The 5830-nt window shown below is 43.0% G+C and overlaps 1 pseudogene; it reads right to left on the reverse strand.

Moving 5' to 3' along the window:
- Window positions 1-5118: 5118 nt before the first annotated feature.
- Window positions 5119-5237, reverse strand: LOC112471567 (annotated as a pseudogene).
- Between the last annotated feature and the right edge of the window lie 593 nt (window positions 5238-5830).

The raw sequence follows: 5830 nt of genomic DNA on the forward strand, positions 1-5830 counted from the left end.
CTGGGCATGGAATGGAGAGGGGACATGAGATAGCAGAGTAATGGGGACACTTTGGGGATAACTCATTGGTCCTGTGAGGAAGACAGGGTCAGCGGTAGTATATCCTCTTTTGACAGGTAAGAAAACCAAAATCCAGATAGATTACAGTACTTGCCCAATGTCACACACCTAACAAGTAGGGAAGTACAGATTAGAATGCAAAACCATGTTCTATTCTTAGCTTAAAAGTTCTCATTATTTGCCAGCTAAAAGGCAACCAGAAAACAATAATCAAAAAGTAAATAAATACCTTCTATATAATTCATTATAACTCATTACATCACCAGCTTTCTCCTTACTGTGTCACCCTACTATAAACTCCACCATCAGTGAGACTTGGAGCAGAAGGGAAGGAAGGGTCATTTCAATGCAAGAGACATTGCCAGAGCAGAAACACTAGGTAGGACATCATAGCAGCAAACATGGGATGGGTGGGCGGAGGATTGGGAACTTAATGAAGCAAGTGGGTGATCTGCCTTGACCAGGTCACAGCTAAGCCCAGGGGAGATGGGAGTCTCTACAGGGCATGTGCTATATATCTGTTGGGAAGACGAGAAGAGATTCCCAGTTCTCTGCATTTGTTTTTTTGCTCTGCAGAAATCCTGCTGGGGTTCTCCCAGTTTGGCACAATACTGCATCTGACAGGCTGCCTTCTGAAACCTCCTTTCAGCCTTGTGACCTTCTCCTCCATTGACTGTTTCCTCTACTCTGAGGACCCGTGATTTGGGCTGTTTGCTTAATCTTTCACCACTAGAACTTGTCTCCTAGGCTGAGTTCTTTGTGGGCATTACTGGGTAATTGCTGGTTGATTCACTGATGTTTTCACCATGAAACTTGTGATACTCACATGATTCTGAACAAGAACCAGGCTGAACCCGTGTCATCTGTCACTTGTAGGTAGCCTTGTGCATTTCTCCCAGCTACACACTCCAGTAAATAAGCATGGTGCTGTCTCCTGATGGCTTCTGTCCCTGGAACTGTCCCTGATGGCTGCTGTTCCTGAGGCTATCACCTAATGACTTTCTTCCCAGAGGCTGTCCATAATTGTCTCTGTCCCTGGGGCTGCAACCAGAACTCTATCTGGTGCTGAGAAAGAAGAGCAGTTGAGCCATGGAATTGTAGGAGAGAGAAGCAAGGCCCTCTGAGTTGGCATAGGACTCCGTGGTTGGGTGACCATACATCGTTTTGTGTCTGGGATGCTCCCACATAAGTCTGTTGTCCCACTGTAATTATTAATAGCATCTCCTTTCCAATCTCAAAATGTCCCGATGGGATGAAAAAATATGTACGATCACCTAACTTTAGTGATCATCTAAAGGAGTAGTTTTCCAGCTTTTATTTAGCCTGGAAGACTTTTTCTTCAACTTACTCCCAATGCCTGATATGTAAAACAGAAATAGGGAAGCTCTTCTGACAGAAGGGAGTAGAGGAGGCTGACCCCCCCAACACACACACACATCATGTGACCCCTTCACTACTGTCGCTCCCACCTGCTGTGCCAGCCCCAGCCAATGGGAGTCTTAGAGCTCAATGCACCACCAGTGATACCTGCTATTTTAATTTTACACATGAGGGAACCAGAACCCATGGAGAGGTAAAGGGGTTATGTAACGTCGTACCGCTAGTTAACGAAAGAGCCCAAGTTAGAAATCTATAGTGATATCTCCACCAGGCCACGTCTCCTTCCAATTTGCAAATGGTCTTAAAACTAATTGGCTATATGCCTAATTTTGTGCTAGAAGTCCACAAAGCACAATAGGGGATTGCTTTGTGCTGAGGTAACTTGCTGTGAATTGTGTATGTATTATTAAAGTAAACAGTGCTTGGGGACAAATGCCTTTTCTAGAGACTGTATCCTTGAAAATATTTGGATGGACTTCATTAACCCCAACAAGCAGCCCTCAAAAAGTCAAACAGGAAGCAAAGCTCATGCTCTTGTACAAAATAACACACTTGTCCCTCACAGGGCCTCCCCAGCACAGAACTCTCCCTTTGTCCTAGCTCTTCGTTTGGCAAATCTAAATGGAAACAGTGCCCTATCATGGAAGCATACGGCTTCTCCAAGCCCCTCGTCATTTAAATAGCTGTCCACCTTCCGCTCTACCTTCTGCTCCCACCTGCCCTCACCTGGAACCCAGCCAGGCAGTTTCACCTTGAACCCTGTGCAAGAAAAGCAGATACTAAATGCAAATCAGAAAGCAATGCAACCATTTTATGCCCTAAGGAAGGCCAGCAAGAGGCAAAGTCATGTGCAAGGCAGCCTGCTTGTGGCAGCTTCTGGGTGAAGGGTAGGGTTCTGTTTCTTTTATTTTAACCTTGTTTTAGCTTGATCCAGGCACCGATTGTCTGTCAGGGGAACACGAGCCTATAACTCTGGCCCACACAAACCAATTTGTCCTCAATCAGAAAGCAATCATTTCCTTCTCCTTGTGTAGAAGAAAAACAGCTCAACAAGGTGGGGCTGCATACAGGCTTGTCCTTGCCCTTCTTACCTGCTGACTCAGAGTATTTGCATAGCTGGGATTCTGAGGAAACACCCAAGTCCATCAGTGCAAAAGTTCTGGGTAATCTATGCAAAGTATGTTTCTTTAGTTTTGAGGCAGAGAGAACCAATGGGCTGACATAAGAAACAATAGTAGAAATAAAATCTAACACTCTGGGGTGGTTCCTCTAATTCAAGCCTGACTAAAACCCTCTCAGGTGAAAGCTAAGGAACAAGATTTAAATAAAGATGATTTCCCCAGTTACTCAGCAAAGAAGTGGTAGCGTGAGGTTTTGAGCCCACGGAGCCCAGATCCAGAGCCTGCACCTTAACAACCAAAGCCGGGAAACATGTAAGCTTAGCAGAGGCACTCATAATCACTAGAGGCGCTTGTCAAAATGCATGCTCTGATTCAGAAGCTCTAGTATGTCAGACACCCTGCATTTCTAAGAGGCTTCCAAGGGACGCCAGTGTTGCCGCTGGTCTGAAAGATCTAGAACAGCAATCAGCAAACTTTCTGTAAAGGGCCAGATAGGAAATATTTTAGGTTTTGTGGGAGAGGTATCGTCTCTATTGCATATTATTTTTATTTTTATACTGTCTTTGGAGTATAACATCATCCTTAGCTCTTAGCTAGTGGGCTGCATTTGGCCACAGCAGCAGTGTGCTATTTCTTGACCTGGAGCTCTGTAGGTGGTAAGGTAATCATGCTGACAGGCCCAGGTGGAAACTATCTCCAGACAGTGTGCATGAGCAACAGTCGGATTCTTCAGCTAGGTATGGTCCTGGGGACATTAAGAGCCCAAGCAGGCTGTCTACACAGTGGCCAGTTTTGGTGACAGAGAAGAGGGAGGCTGACCTATGCCAGAAAGAATCCACTGAGATGGTGAGGGTTCTAGACTCACAAGCATGTGAGAGAGAGAGGGCAGGAGGACTAGGGGACACAGGGCTGGAGGGTGGAGGAGAGCAGGAATTTCCACACACATTACTGGGTTTTTGCCTCTGGTGAAGCAGTGGCGGAAGGTTATCTAGGGGCTCCAGCCACTGGTGGGAGGGAAGTCAAACCCCGAGACCCCATTCAACTCTGAGTCTAAGATCCTGTGATGCTAACGTGTGAGGCTAATCTGGTGCTGTTATGAGATAATCTGCACACACATGATCTGATTCTCCTGGTGTTTATCAGGAACCACATCTCAGAGCAGCTGCTGAGTTGGTCCCTTTATCTCTTGGCCCAGCCAAGGAAAAGGAGGCTGAAATGAGGACCAAGCTCCTGAGCCTCCACCACTCTGGGGAAGAAAGGAAATAGCCCCAAGTTCCAGGCTTAAAAGTTATAAGTGAGGATCCTCTGCTCAACAGCCTTCTCCAGCCCCTGGAGAACACTGGTGCTTTCCATCTCACTCATAGCTTAAGAATGAGGTGATATTATCTAAATTCCAGGAATTCATTCTATAAAATAATTATGAATATGAATATGGATTTTCCCCTCAGTGCAGAGAAAGGGCTGAGTAATTCATACACCTCTGTGCTCCTCTCTGGTTTTGTTTGTCCTTTTAATCCCTCTCCTTTCTTTAATTCCCCTTCCTTTGACATAAGCAACCGTGCTGCTGTGTTCAAAGTGTATCCTTTCGTTTGCATGGGCTCTTGCAAAATGCATCTTTTGTATGCGTATATGTTTTCATTCGCTTAACCAATATGGGTACATAACTTATTCTATTTCTTGCTTCTTCAACCACCACCATGTTTTTAGGATCCAGCCAGTAGCTATGCATAACAATATCTGTTTCTTCTAAATTCTTTATGAACTCCACAGGCTAACAAATTTTGCTTTTACACTCTCGAGTGATACCCACCCAAGTTATCCCCAACTTCTCGGGATCACATACAGAGCTGTGATGAAAACTCATACATGTCCTTCTATGGGCATGGTTAAGAAATTCCTTGTGGTATCTATTCAGGAGTGAAATTGCTAGGCCATCCGGTGTGTGCACATTAAATTTGCTTGATCTTGCCAGATGACTGACTCTCCAGCAAAGCTGCACTAGTCCATACTCCCACCAGCAATAGATCAGAGTTCTTATCCCTACATCTCTCCCAGCACTTGACATTAACTGCCTTCTAATGCTTCTAGTTAATAGTTGTACTCATGAATTGGAACATTTCTGCATATGCTTTTTAGTGTTTTGGGGTTTCTTTTTTTGTTAATTGTTGGTTTCTATCTCTCATCTGTTTTTCTAATGCTGCTGTTGATTTTTATCTTCATTTGCAGGAGTTTCTGGTATAGTCTAGAATCTAGAGATCGATCACTAGTGAGTTTTAGGCATCGCTGGTATCTTCTCCCAGTCTATGCCTTGTTCATAGTATTGTTTATTGGACAGAAATCCTTAAAATTGATATAATCAAATACATTAATTTTTTCCTCATGGCTTATTTTTTTTTAGTATTACACACAAAGTCCATCTAAGGTCACAGATCACAAGCTATTCTCCTGCATTTTATCTTATCGTGTGATTTTATATATCACATTTAGGTCGTCACATCATCTGGAGTTCACTCTTTTTCTAAAAAAGGTAATTAATTAATTAATTAATTAATTTTTATGCCTACAGCACCTGGTCTTCCTAGGTGGACTTCTATCCAAGTACTAACCAGGCCTGACCCTGCTTAGCTTCCGAGATCAGACAGGATGGGGCGTGTTCAGGTTGGCATGGCCGTAGAGGAGTTCATTTTTTAGCGTAGTCATAGAAAAGGTTCTAATATTTTTTCCCCCAGTTTTCCCAATATTATCTACCTAACAAACCTCCACTTTGTCATATATTATGTTCCTATATATACATAGGTCTGTCTCTGAGCTGGTAGGAAAGACTTATTGTTAGTGATATTCATCATATTATTTAAATGTTTTTATTAAAGTATAGTTGTCATACAATATTATATTAGTTTCAGGTATACCACATAGTGATTCTACATCTATATACCTTACGATGTGATCACCACACTAAGTCTAGTAATCCTCTGTCACCGTGTAGTTACTATACCGTTGACTATATTCCCTGTGCTGTACACTATATCTCCATGGCTTATTTATATTATAACTGGAAGTTTGCATTTGTTATTTTTTTCACCTTTTTCATCTATTTCCCACCCTATCCCCTCATTGTAATATTACTTTAATAAACTTGCAAACAACCCTGATGTGCAGCAGCTGAGAACTGATTAAATCAGAGTAGATCCATACAAAGAAACTACCATGCAGGAATTAAAACTGATGTAATAAAAGGATGCATAATGAGATGGACAGTTCTGTCTTGT

This window comes from Pteropus alecto, unplaced genomic scaffold (assembly GCF_000325575.1).
Source record: "Pteropus alecto unplaced genomic scaffold, ASM32557v1 scaffold57, whole genome shotgun sequence".
NCBI lineage: Eukaryota > Metazoa > Chordata > Mammalia > Chiroptera > Pteropodidae > Pteropus > Pteropus alecto.